This window comes from Sminthopsis crassicaudata, chromosome X (genome assembly GCF_048593235.1).
Source record: "Sminthopsis crassicaudata isolate SCR6 chromosome X, ASM4859323v1, whole genome shotgun sequence".
Classification (NCBI taxonomy): Eukaryota; Metazoa; Chordata; class Mammalia; order Dasyuromorphia; family Dasyuridae; genus Sminthopsis; species Sminthopsis crassicaudata.
In genome coordinates, this window is record NC_133623.1 from 56,201,881 (window position 1) to 56,215,207 (window position 13,327).

General features: G+C 42.4%; 1 protein-coding gene across 9 annotated transcripts in view; it reads right to left on the reverse strand.

Annotated features, from left to right (window-relative positions):
- Positions 1-8,073, reverse strand: part of STAG2 (STAG2 cohesin complex component) — a 119,334-nt gene extending 111,261 nt beyond the window's left edge. For 6 of the 9 annotated variants that reach the window (XM_074277671.1, XM_074277667.1, XM_074277670.1 and 3 more), the window contains exon 1: positions 7,740-8,073. The gene's annotated coding sequence lies outside the window, so the exon portion shown is untranslated. The other 3 variants (XM_074277668.1, XM_074277663.1, XM_074277664.1) reach the window with 2 other exon arrangements.
- Positions 8,074-13,327: the final 5,254 nt, after the last annotated feature.

Sequence of the window (13,327 nt, forward strand, 5' to 3'; positions counted from 1 at the left end):
CCTTTCAGAAGCAGGAGTTTCAATGAGGTAAGAGGCATAAACAAGGTGTATGCTAATTTGTATAACTGCAACAAAGAATCTCACAATTTCATATGTTTATATGTACATTCACCCAAAGAAGTGTCACAAGAAAAATTACTGGTTGAAAATATACAAGTTATAAACCAAAATCATCATCCCCCTCCCCCCAACACTTCAAGAAAACCTTTATTTACAAATAGTAGATGCTATTTTCATCTATGCCCCTATATAATTTTCTTACAGGTGATAAACTGTCTATACTTTCAGTTGTTGAGAGAAACTATTATTATATTTTAATATTAGAAAACAAACTTTACAAAAATAACAAGTTAGCATTAATTACACAAAATCAAAGACCTATCTGTGTAAAACTATTATCATTAAAATCCATTATGATCAGTTCTACTTACAATCAAGTTCTGGCCAAGATTAACTTTTTTTAAATGCCATTGTACTTCGCTCTAGTTAGAAAATTATCTTTCACTTGCTTTCCTTGAAGCCCATTTTCCCAAACAATGCCCTTGAATTTTCTATATTTAAAACTTTCTTCTCCTTTCTTATTACTTCTGTAAAGACTAAAAAACAATAGTGCAAAAACGCCAAAAGGAAGCAATTTCCTTTAATTTTTTCTCCTTTAGGGATATGCGGCAATTAATCTTAATCAACACAATGCCTATAATCTCCCCAAAATGTTGACTTAAAAACCTACTAGTGATACACAATATTCAGCTTAAATTATAAACTGACCTTCATAATAAATCAAACGCTAATAAAAACAGCCTGAGAAGAAATCTATTAAAAGATAAATAGCTCCTTAGAGTCCAGCTGTATCAAGGAATTAAAACCACTTCCAGCCTTCTAAGCATCACTTTGCTAATTTAAAAGTCACTGTCAATGACTTTTTTATAAAATGCTTTTAAAACTATGTACCAAATCAACACTGCACCCACAAGTTATCACAAGTAAAATTATATATTTAGCTTCCCAGATAGTCTTTAAAATACAAAGTAGCACCAACTGCTAGAAATTACATTAACCAGATTATCAGATGATAATTGACAAATCAACAGTGATTCATATTTTGTAACTGACAAGACACAATATACCACTTTTCTGCAAATAACTGTAAAAGACACCTGACATTTGAACCAAATGAAATTATACTTTTATAGGAATACTCTCCAAAAGATACAAATAGGGAGAGAAAAAAATCCTACTTCTGAAATTCAGTAGTCTAAATATTGATTGTAGTATAAAAGCTGAAGTTTAATTAAACATATATATATATATATATACACACATGAATAAATAAATATATATATATGTATATATATATATATGTATATATATATATATGTATATATATATATATGTATATATATATATATATACACACACACACACACACACACACACACATATCAGTTGGCCAACAAAGTATGACAATTGTCCAAAAGACACTACAAATATAGTATTTCATATCATCTGCCTTACCTAATTTAATATAAAGTCAGATTTTTAGATTAAAAAGATTGCATACTTTTTTTTTTAATTGGGGAGAGAGGAGACAACAAAAGCCTTAAAACCATGACTGATAACTACTAACTGATCAAAGTCAAATAGTTATACCAGGTTTATCCAGTCCTGAATAGTTTTTGCCTTTATTGTGAAAATTAAAAGTATCTTTATTGTAAAACTGAAAAGAAAAAAAAAGTTTTGGAGAAAAAAGCAAAAAATATAATTAACATATATGGGGAGAAATTGACCAATGATAAAATTTCTAGCAAGCACATTACTCTCCATAGTCGAATAACAAAGCAAGTTATCAAAAAGCTAACTTAACCTATGTAAGTGTTAAGCCAGCTTAGGAGACCATTTTAGATTGAGAACCCACACACACACACTCCCCCAAAAAGTTTTCACTGCCTATCACAAGTGGCACTTGTGATAATATAGTAACATAATATTCACAAACTTTGCAGTAGTAAACATGTTCAAGCACAACTAAAGACCAGACTTATTTAATACATTTCAACTGTTACCATGAAAACAATTTTTGGAAAGGTGATGGACAACAACCCACACTGAAGCCTGATTACAAATGAAGTCCCTTGATAGTGACTGAAAGATCAATTCCATGCTTCCAATTTTGTAGATGTTAAAACAAGTTTTACAAGAATGCTTCATGTAAAACTCTACAGCAGGACAATTATGTCAAATGTTAGAACAAATGATTTTTCAAAATCTAAACAAATGGAGCTAAGGTCAAGAAATCTTTTGCTAAAAGTCCAATTTTTTCAAAAAAGCTTTCAATGATATTGGCAAAGGAAAAAAAAAAACTTGTAGTTTATAGGGACTTAACTTGAGGATTATAATAAAAAGTAAGATGTTATCCCCATTCCACATCCTATTTGCTTACTCTACATTAGTTTTCTATGAAAACTTTCACTATTTCACTATGAAAGTGAAAACAAAAATGGTAGAATAAAAATATCAAATTAAGGGTATCACCACCTTCATTTCCTCCAAGGATAACATAAAATTTCCTTTGCTTAGCACACTCATAATCTGTAAACTACCTTTCCCACCTCTGTTTCCCAATTACTCTTCTTTAAGCAAGCAAAAATTGGATATTCCATCTCCTAACCCTTATAGGTACAAGTAGTTCCTTATGTCCAAAGTACACTCCCCTTCTCAACTCCCCTTCCTCACAAAATTCTCAACTTCCTTCTAGACTCTGTTCAGATGCCACCTCAGCAGGAACCTTCCTTCCAATTATTGGTGGTTTCAAATAGTTCTATATTTACTTTATACCATGAAAATTTAGCATCCCCCCCACCTGCACCACTTCCCCCACCCCATCTAAGTTCCTTGAGGGCAAGAATTGTTTCTCTTTGTCTCAGTAGTCCCCAGAGCTCTTAGAAGGCACTAGAAACTTATTGAATTACATTTAAATATTTAATTCTTACTTAGAATTAATTAGTACAATTTTGAAAAGTCATTAGAGTTCCATTATTTCACAGACATTCTTTGCAAGTTGAATATATAATCAAAAACACCTTGTAGGAAAAAAAAAAAAAAAGTCTGGTGAGCCCTACAAACAGCATAAACAAAGATACTTACCTTGTAAAGTTAAGTCTATTTTAAATGTTGTAACAATTAAACTTCTTGGACTAAGGGAAAACATTGTAAGCAAAATTAGGTCATTTTCATTTGTAATATTTAAAAACATACTAACCATCAAGGCATTTGAGGTTTCATATAACATCTGTTAAAAGCTTGACACTTGAAGTTTATCAAAATAATAACTACATACATGGATAAAAGGAGGGGGAAGTAAATAATCTTAGTGAGCATGAATTAGCAGAAAGACCCGGAACAAGACAATATTCTGGCAAGAAAAGGCAAAGACAGTTGCAATTTGCACCTTTGAAGAGGCAGATTCACAATTATCCCAGATCCATATAACTAAAGGAGTCACCTCTCCCATCCCCCCATCAACTATGCCTACCTACAGAATTGCTAATAGTTCTTTTTTTCAGGTCTACAGCTAGCTGCTTTAGGGAAGGACTGGTTAATAAGTAGCATTCTTCTACTTTTTGGTCCCTCCTCATATCCCTCCAGGAATCCTGAACTAAGCCCCTATAATCCTTCATATAATCACTGAATCCCAGGTGCTACTCACCAAATTCTTTCTAGTGCTACCATTAAACTGGCAAAACCCATTCTATTATAAATCCTTGCAGTAGAACACACAGCTTATATTTTGCTAGTAGGGCCTTCAAAATAGCCACTATTGATTTGGCCTTTCTAATATGTCCTTGCTAAGCCCAATTTCATTAACACTGCATTTTTCCATTTTCAAAGAAAAATTCAGAAGCTTACCCTAAATGTGATCTGTTGTCAATAAAAATACAAAAACAAATGCAGCCAAGATCTTAAAACAAATCATAACTACACTCTAATTTTACTGCGCAAACCTTTTAAAATAGATCAACTTCAAATACTCAGCATGGCATGGAGTTGACTGACAATTCAAGGCAACAGCAAAAGACAAGCTCAGACAGGTTGCTACTATGTTGGTAGAATACTCTATTGTCTCTGAGAAATATCCTAGCTAAATTTGGAGAGGCTAATCATTTTTTGAATTTTTTTTTTTCACTCAAGGCAATTAAATATCTATTACAAGCCAGAGGGGCCAGTAATCTTCATGGGTGGCTAGTTTCCCCAGATGTTTGAAAGTATAAACACAAAATAAGTTATCCATTAATGAAAGCAGAAAAATTGAGTTTAGAACTTCTTTCTCCATAAATATATCAAATTATCTAATAGCATTTTCCTTAAAGAAAGATACCTCATTTGGAGTTGGGGGAGGAGGGGTGGAGCCAGAAAAAAAAAAAATCTGTTGCAACAGGATCTATCATCCATATATATTGAAAGTACTTAATCAAATAATCCAATCTCCTCATAATTTCCCTCCAAAAAGAATTAAAAGCTAATGACAATAAAATGAAACCAAACCTGTGTAATAATCAATCTTGTTCCAGAAATAAGGGAAGGGAGTGCCTATAAGCACAGGAGAATTACATCCATTTCTAGATCTTTTCTGGGTTGATTTTTCTTTATTTTTAAAGGGGGGGGGGAATATATTCTGAACTGATTGAGGTAAAAACAAAAAGGTATTTATCTAAAAATTAAATTTACCAAAAAAGTTGACTCAAAATCTGAAATGGAGCACCTTTAAATATTTTAACAAATTTTAAATCAAAGTTTTAAACATAGCCCTTCTTCCTTATATAAAATAAAAAAATAGCCCTTCTTCCTTGAGACCCAATTCTAAAAAAATACATTAGAAAATAAACGCATTTTTACTACTGCGATTACTTTCTACCATTAAAAAAAAAAAAAAAGGCACGAGAAATTAGCAGGATTGTCTCCTGAAATCATGTTTCAACGGCTAGAAAAAGAGCTTTACAATAAATTGTTCCTTTTCATTTCTAATTATAGGACATTAATAGAAATATGATTAGGTCACTTAAAATACATTTTGGAACCCTAATGGTTCGGTGATTAGATGACACCGCATTAACTAGGCCAAGGATTAAATCAGTTTTTCACATCAAACTGTGGGAAGCGAGCATCTAGCAAGAAAAAGGCTCCGGTTTTTGAGGGCCCGATTTCCCAAGGTAGCCCAATTCCTAGGCTTCTAGGCACCAGGAGACGGCCTGGTGCTTTTTTCCCCCTCTCCAATACCGGGAGCAGGAAAGTGCAGCTAGGACAGTAACAAACACAAGAGGCTCCAGAGCAGGCCCAGTTAAGAGCCATGAATGACGCACTTCGGTAACCCGACTCTCTCTTCTCTTCTCCACTCTTCCCTTCCCCTTTCCCTTCCCTCCTCCCCTCCTTTCCTCTTCCCTCTCCCAGCAGTGGTGCTGACACTGCCACCCGCCCGAAGGAGGGAGACAACAGGGAATAAATAGGCAAAGATCACCAGGTTGATTCCAGAAACCTTGGTTATTAATCTTTCAACAGACGACTAAGCCAAAGAGGAAAAGAAGCTTCATGCTTAGGAAAAGTCCAGTGTCACTAAATTAAGCCAATATAGAGTCCAGTCCAAAGACAGAGACACAGGGTGTGGCGACTGTGAAACAGGGAGTCGGGGAGATAAATAGGGGTACAGAATTTACCAAGCAATAGAAAGGCGTCGTTTTGTTGTGGTGTTTGTTGTTTTTTTTTTTTTTTTTTAAGAGGGAGGGGATATTTCTGGCACTCTGCTACACAAACCAATACAATAAATTAAAAAAAAAAAATTTTAACAATTAAACCTGATCCTTCGTTTGAAAATTCTGTTAAAATAATTTCATAGAAAAGGAATCGAACCTTTCAACACTAGGCTAAAGCCTGTAAAGACTCAAATTATACCTTTACCCCTTTCTCTTACAACTACACGTAAGAGATTTTTTAAAACGCCAACAGGGAAACACCAAGTGGGGATAAAAAAAAAAGGGGGGGGGGGACGCCGAAGTCACAGAAGAGAAATAAAACTTCTAGGGCATTGAGAGGAAAAAAAAAAAAAGCGAAATTAAATACAAGAGCCGAAAATTACAACCTGAAATTAACACGCCAGCCCAGAGACTTTGGAATTGAAATGACAAACGCATTTAGACTTTTCTTTACCAGGGGCTGAGGAGAGGATAGGGAGGTAGGTGATAGAGGAAATAGGCAATGAAAAGAGAAACTGTTTTAATTGGGGAGCAAAGGCAAAACAAGATTCATTTCCCACAAGTAAAAGCAACAAATAAGCTATTAGTTTTTGAGGATTGGGGTGGGGGGGAGAGTGGGGGGTCGAAGAGATGGGAACGAGCTTTAAAGTTTGGTGGGACTAGTGGGTGCTAAGCTCAACCTCTGCCCTCTCCCCCACCCAACCCCCCCGGCCCGTCCCAAACATACGGCCCGAGATCCCGATCCGGGGTTAAAATCCTGCGACTGATGTTAAGACTCCCCAAAGCCGAGGGAGAAGAGATCGTAGAAGGACCAAGCAGCTGCTGCTTCCCACCTACCTGAGGCAAGATCAGCTCGGTTCAGTGTGCGGTGAGCAAAGACGTGGGGGGCGGGGGTGGAGACGCAAGGCAGGACTAAAAGTAAAACAAAAGTGGCGCCAAAACCCCCCAACCCGCAGCCCTCCCCCTTCCGCCCTTCCCCCCCCAGCCGACGAGCGCAGCCCCTTTCAGAGCATGGCCAGCACGCGGGCCCTCCAGCTCTCCCCCCCCAGCCTCAGCCCACTTGGAGATTGTTCCCCTCGGAGAATTGCCCAAAGTAGGGCCTGGGGAGCGAGGGGGAGGGTCGAGCTCCTACGCATTCCCGCGGAGCGGGCTCCCTGGCGGGGCTGGGGCCGGGGCCGAGACTGGGGGGGACGGAGTGGGCGGGGGGCCAGGTCACATGAATGCTGTTCCCTCTAGAAGGAAGGAGGGGGGAGTTAGGGAGGGATACTTGCCCCTCCTCTCCCCCAAGCCTGGATGTACACAAGCTAGCCCCCTCCCTCCTTCTCCCTCCTCTTCCCCCCACCCCCTCCCCCGCCGTTCCCAGCACCACCATTTTTGCTCCGCTCCTTCCCCCCCATCATGACACCCGCACTACCACCACCCTCCCTCAGCGCCGACCTAAACGGGGCCGCAGTGGGCTCCCACTGCCGACGCCAGCCTCGATCCTTCCCCTCCCTCCGTCCGTCCGTCCGCACCTCGCCCCCCCTCGTTACACACCCGGAGAAGCGGAGCCTCCATCTTGCGCGGCTCCGCGTTCTCCATTTTGGGCCGCCCGCGGGGGGCAACGGGGAGGGGGGTCTCCGTGGGGGGCTACGGGCTGGGGGAGGAGGAGAAAAAGGCTGCCCCCAGTGCTTGGTGGGAGAAGCAAGGGCCAGAGGACTCGGTAACTCCGCGCAGCGACGATGGCGCGGCCGAGGGGGGAAACACAGCCTCGGGAGCCCCCGAGGATCTGGGGGTACGGGAGGGCAAACAAGGTACGGGGCCGCCACCGACATCCCCCCACCACCACCACCGACGGCTTCGGGCTGACGCCTGAGCGAAGGCTCGCACCTCCTCCCGCCCCCCCTCCCGCTCCTACTCTGCCCCCATTTCCAGCCCACACAGACACGCACACGCACATACAGGAAGCCCCCCGCAAACTTCTCGAAGCTTCGCCTCCGCCATTTTCTAACTTACCTCCCCGCGGGCACACGCAGTGGCGGCGGCGGTGCTGGCCCTGGCCGCCTCCCCGCTCCTTCCTCCTTCCTGGCGCGGGGCCTTCCTCAGCAGCCCAGGCCCGGCCCGCGCGACGGCGGCTCTACCTCTGGCTGGCCCTAGCGGCCCCGTGCTCCTCTCAGGGACTCCGGCTCCCGCGGTTCGCCGGCGCCGGGGGTAGGGGTGGGGGGGGGGGTTGAAAGTGGCAGTCGGATCCGGCGGGTTTTTTTTTTTTTTTTTTTGGTGGCGCTTCGGGATTGTTTGGGGTGTTTGCCGTTCGGCGACTTAGAGCCGAATGGTGCGAGCAAGCGCCACCTGGTGGCCGCGAGCCCGCACCCGACTCCCGTTGGAGGACGGCGGCATCTAGCGGTTTGGGTCCTGCATAGCAACGTTCTGTTCCCCGCCCTCCCCAGCCCCGCCCTCCTCTGAACTCCCAACCAATCAGCACAGGCCTCTCTGTGACGTAGGGATTAGGAACGAGGCGCCCGCAGGGGCGCGCCGCCGAGTAAACAAGGTGTCGTGGCCGCGCCTCGCTTACTCCCTAACCCGCCTAGCCAGGCGGCTCCTCCCCTCCCCCCTTTCCCTCCTGGGGGGGAGACTGGGAAGGGGGCCAGGCCCGGGCAACTCCGGACGTGGGCGGCCTCCCTCCCCCGCGGGAGGGGTGCGGTGATGTGTCGAGTTAGGACACACCCCGTTGGGGGCCGCCCGCCTGCCTCACTCCCTCTTTCCCTCTGCCTCCCCCAGCCCTCTGGAATAGACAAACGCAATCGTGCCCATTTTTCGATCGCGCATTCACGTGAAACAAAGCGCTTCTCCCATGACAACCGTGAAACACTACAATTTCATTTATTTGACGGAGGAATAAACTGAGGCTCAGAGACCCCGGAAGAGACTTCTCCTGGGTCTCTTAGCCAACGAGGGTCAGAGCATGGATTCAGGCCCAGGCCGTCAGATTAGGGATCCAGGTTTCTCTTCCTTTTCCTCTTTACCGCTAGCAATTCCAGTTCCTCTGGGCTCCATCACCAGTCCTATCCCTCCCCCACTCCCGGAAGAAAAAAAAAAAAAAAAAAAAGGGAATCTGAGCCTCCCGGACAGTCTGCCGGCTCCCCGGCCCGAGACTAAGGGTTTCCTTTTGGCTGGGGGAGGGGGGAGAGCCGATTCTCCCACGCCGGCCTGGCAATGCCGTGAAAACGCTTTACTCCCATCATGCTCCAGCACCGCGCTGGAGTCGCGAACTCGATGCCAGAGCCACAGGAAACTGGGCCAAAATTTTTGCTATCGATTTAACGGGGGTTGGAGGGTGGGGCGTGGGTTGTAGTTTAGTTTTTCCCACTCTCGATGATCGTTTTCGTCTGCAGTAATTCTCCTTAGCTTTTGCGGATGAGACTTTAAGGCAAAGTAAATTCCAATTTATTGTATACACTGCCTTTAGTGATCGAGAGTCTGTAATGGATTCGAGCCTTGTTCCACAAGCATTATGACCCTACTATGTTCCAGGTACAATTAAAAATAAAATAAAATAAAAAATCCAGAGAAAAATGAAAGTGTTTCAGCCCCCCAAGGGGAGGGAGAACGGACAAATAAAATTAAAACACAACACACACACCAGATACGAAGTAACGAGGGGCACTAGCAAGGAGACACAGTTGCAACAGTCCAGGCCACAGATGATGAAGGCCTAAACCAGGGTGGTTTTGCTGTAAGCAGAGTGGGGGTGGGGTGGAATTGACAAGACTGGGCAACTGGCAGGATACTGTCGGGCGAAGGGGGGAAGGGGGAGGAGGGAAGGGAGTAGGGGGAGTCCAAGTGGAAATGATCCTTTCTCAGTCTGGCCCTCGGTGTCTGAAAGGATAGCCGTGTTCTTGAGAGAAATAAGGGAAGTTGGGAAGGAAAGGGGAGGGGGAGGAAAAGAGAAAAAGACTCCCCATGGGGATCATGCAGGTGTATAAAACTATAGGGTTACAACATTAACTACCGAATAGTGGAACATTTGCACAATTATTTGTTCTATACCAACTGTGTAAAGCATTATGATGGATGGGTGATAGGTGAAAATTTGCCTAGTGCCTAAAATCAAATAACTTAAAGTTGGGCAGGAGGGGGGGAGGGGAAACAAACGGGACAGTGTTAAGACCTAGAATATGATGGGAGCAGGAGAGATCCAGATCAAGTAAACAGGAAATTGTGAAGAGGATCAGGACATTTTTTAGCTGGAGGAATGGAAAAGGCTTCAAGAAAAGGATGACACTGGAGCTAAGACTTAAAAGAAATCGCATTCAACAGAGGAAATATTCTTTAATGAAGTGCAGGATTAAGAGTCAGGGTTCAAATTCTTTAACCGATAACTAGTCTAGTGACCCTGGCTACTTCGACGTGCCTTAGGCCACACCCTCAGATACTATAGCAGCAATCCACCCAGCGAGACTCTAGACTTAAAGACCAAGTCACTTATCCCAGAGGAGAGTACGCAGAAAAGAGTGGAAGCCCTCAGGGAACTTACAATCTACTTAGGAGGAAACTTTTGTCACCGAAAGTAAGTAAAAGGTAATTTGAGGAACTGAGTAGTTGAAGTAAATTAAAGATTCTAAAAAGCTTGCCGTGGGGGGGAGGGGAGGAGATCAGTGTATTCAAGACTAGGTGGAGATATGAAAGCTGGAAAATGGGCTTCCCAGTGGCGAGAAAAAAAAACTGGCAGGGCAGTTTTAATAGAGTTCAATGTAACTGTTCTTAAAGCTGAACCTGATTTTGGGAGGCAAGCTGTAGGCTAAATGGCCTTGGAGTGAGATCTCCTTTCTGCCAGTTTTAGCAATGGGACATTGGACAAGTCCCTTGCACTCTCTGAACTACATAGTTTCCTATTCTTTAAAACCAGGGTAGGAAGAGGGGAAGGTTGTATCAAAGCTCCCTTCAAGCTGGGATTGTGTCATTCATTCTTCATTCTCATTCAAATGCCTCATTTTACAGAGGAAACTAAAGACAGGAGAGGTGGTTACATGGTCACACAGGGTTGCCTCGTGGAAAAGGGAATTGGGTGAAGGGAACCCTCAAGATTTAGTTGGGGTAACGGTCAAAAGATGTCGCCTTTTAGAATTAAAGCTTCAAAACCGACCCAAAAGTATCTTTTGGAAGAATGTCAGAGATTAGGGTGTTTCCCTATTTTGTTCCAAGGAACATCTCAATCTCAAATGTATTGTAATATGTTTCAAAAAATAAACCACACTGGCCTAACTAAGTAGCAATTCCTTCAGGAAGAAATATAGTAACAAAAGCTCTAAGTGAAAGATTAGGAATACTGAAAAAGGACAACATGGTGATAACAATTTGTTAGTGTTTATCTAGCAATGTATAAGGGAGAAACAATGTATCAGGTGCACACACATCCCCAGTTATCAGAAAAGAGAACTCTTTGATCTGGGTTAGGGAGTCAGTAGGCCATTCAGCCTGGTTATTTGAAGTCAGAGAACCTGGATCGAGTCCCCATAATGCCACATAACTAGCTATGTGGCCTTCCTTGGTAAGGCTAATTAGCCCCTCAGCCTGTTGTAAAACAGAAATAATACTTTCATCATGTAGTTCATAGGTGGTTTAAGGTACAAACCTTAATGCAAAGATGCTATAAGATGTGAGTCATTATTAATAATAATAGCTTCCCAATCTCCAGCTTCTGAAATAAGAACTCACTATCTGACAAAAAATTGCTGGGAAAACTGGAAAATAATATGTCGGAAACTCGCCATAGACCTACATCTCACACCCCGTACCAAAATAAAGTCAAAATGGGTAGATGATTTGGGCAAAAAGGATGACACCATAGACAATTTAGCAGAGCAAGGGATAATCTGATGATCTTTGAAGAAGAGGAGAGTTGATGACTCAAGAAGAGCTAGAGAACATTATGAAAAGGCAAAATGGACAATTTTGGTTACATTAAGTGAAAAATAATAACGGCTTCTGTTTATACAGCAGCTTAAGGTTTGCAAAGCATTATATACATTATGTCATTTGGGTCCCGCAGCATCCAGAGGCAAGAATTGAGCCCTGGTACTCTACTATCATCCAGTTACTGTTATACTTGATAACATGCTCCCCAAGCCACCACTTGATTACCGACTTGATTTTCTAGAAACCAGAAAGGGGCTACTTGAAGATAAATGGCCCAAGTATTCTAGTCACTTTTGTCAATTCAATTTTACAAATCAGGTTCATAAGAGCTGTGTTCTCATGAAGCAAATCCTTGGAGCTTGATGAATGATGGTTCATCAAATAATATAATTATCAACTTGATAAAAATAGGGTACCTGAAGTATCAGTGCTGAGGCTCAGGCCCTGGAACCAGAACAACCCCACCAAGTACCCCAGGGGAATGACTTTAAACAGTCAAGTAGATATCTGCCCTAAACCTCTCAAGGGTGACATTAAGTACATCTGCTTGTTTAAAAAAAAATCCAATTGCATGAACACTTTGTCCAAACAGAACCTTGAAAGACTGGTAAGACAATGAGGAAAGTTGATTCAAGTTACTACCCATCTCCTGATAGGGCAGTAAAAGACAAAAGATGCACGAGACAATTTTGGACATATCCAATTCTAGAATTTGTTTTACTTCATTTTCATTACAAGATATTCATATTTGTTACAAGAGGTTTTTTTTTTTTCCTCTTTCCCCCAACTAAACACAATTGACTGACATGGAACACATGAGTGTTGCAATGTTAAAATAAAATAAAATAAAATAAGGCTTATTAATTGAAAACTTGAAAAATGCAAGAAAAAAGAAAAATAATCACTTGAAATTTCTATTTCTCTCTCCCCCCTATTACTCCTCTCCTTATACTCTCCCCCCCCCTCTCTTTTTTTTGGGGGGAGAGGCAACTGTGGTTAAGTGACTTGCCCAGGGTCACACAGCTAGTGTTAAGTGAGTTCAATTTTGAACTCGGGTCCTCTTTACTCCAGGGCCGGTGCTCTACCAACTGTGCCATCCAGTTGCCCCAAATTTGAAATTCCTAGCAAAAAAAAAAGTTACAAATCCACTTTTGCCTAAATTGTCTGGATACATTTTTTAGGGGTTGAGGGTAGGAAGGTGAATAGGATCTTTTTTTTTTTTTCCATCTGTGTAGGGAATTCCCACTATAGAAATTCCCTCCAAGAAAACTCCCTCTTTACAAGCAGAAGACCTAAAAGGCACCACCACCCACCCCCAGCCCCCACACCCACACACACAGCTCTTTTGCCTCTAGCCCAAGGTTTGGTAATCAAATCAACATTCTTCTCCCTCAGTACAGCTTCATTTGATGATCTCATCAGCTCCCTGGGATTTAATGATCACCTCTCAATGCTGATGATTCTCAAATCTACTTATCCAGCCCTAACCTCTCTGCTGACCTTAAGTCTCACATCTCCAAATGCCATCTAGAACTGAATGTCCTGTAGATATCTCAAACTCAGCATGTCCAAAACACCCCTGTCCTCCCAATCACTCAGGTAGTTTCAACCCATTTTCCAATCAGCCACTTAAGTGATTTTCTTGAGTGGAAGGTCTAATCATGTCTCTCTGTCTCTCTCTGTCTCTC